Here is a 620-nt window from a genome sequence, read left to right as displayed (position 1 = left end):
TTTGGAAGAGGGAATCTTCTTTTTTCTCTATTTCTATTATTCTTAGGTTTTGTCTTTTATGTTGTCTTGAATTTCTTGGACGTCCATGTCAGGAATTTTTTAGATTTAACATTTTCTTTGACAGATACATTGATTTCTTCCCTTGTATCTTCCACACCTTAGATTCCTGTTTCCATCTCTTGTAGTCTATTGTTTATGGTTATTCTGTAGTTCCTGTTTTTTCCCCTAAGTTCTTTCTCTCCACAATTTCCTCCATTTGAGTTTTATTAATTTCTCAAAAAAAATTGCAAACTTTTCACCAATTTTTGTGCCATCTAGTGGAGAGGCCATGCTAATACTCTTGGTGTCATTCCAATTTTAGTATATGTGATGCCAAAGCAAACACCACATATTTCTTTCAAGTGGTCATTAATAAATTCATGTGTCCTTGACTTGTGAGTTTCACATTATCACAGATTCTATTATTTTTTTGTAAAATGCACAGATATGACCTCAGTCATTGAAAATGCTCATTGACCAAGGCAAATCTTTAGAAAAAAATTTGGACATTGCTTATATATTTAGAGACATAACATGATGCCATGTCAGCAAGCACTCATCTTGTTATAATCCTTCACCAA

The 620-nt window shown here is 32.7% G+C and overlaps 1 non-coding gene across 1 annotated transcript; it reads right to left on the bottom strand.

Moving 5' to 3' along the window:
• Nucleotides 1-279: 279 nt before the first annotated feature.
• Nucleotides 280-385, bottom strand: LOC132651666 (U6 spliceosomal RNA). The gene has a single exon (XR_009589251.1). It is a non-coding gene; the product is annotated as a U6 spliceosomal RNA (small nuclear RNA).
• Between the last annotated feature and the right edge of the window lie 235 nt (nucleotides 386-620).

This window comes from Meriones unguiculatus (genome assembly GCF_030254825.1).
Source record: "Meriones unguiculatus strain TT.TT164.6M chromosome Y unlocalized genomic scaffold, Bangor_MerUng_6.1 ChrY_unordered_Scaffold_23, whole genome shotgun sequence".
NCBI lineage: Eukaryota > Metazoa > Chordata > Mammalia > Rodentia > Muridae > Meriones > Meriones unguiculatus.
The sequence above is the reverse complement of the archived record's forward strand: the minus strand, read 5'-3'. Positions and strand labels throughout refer to the sequence as shown.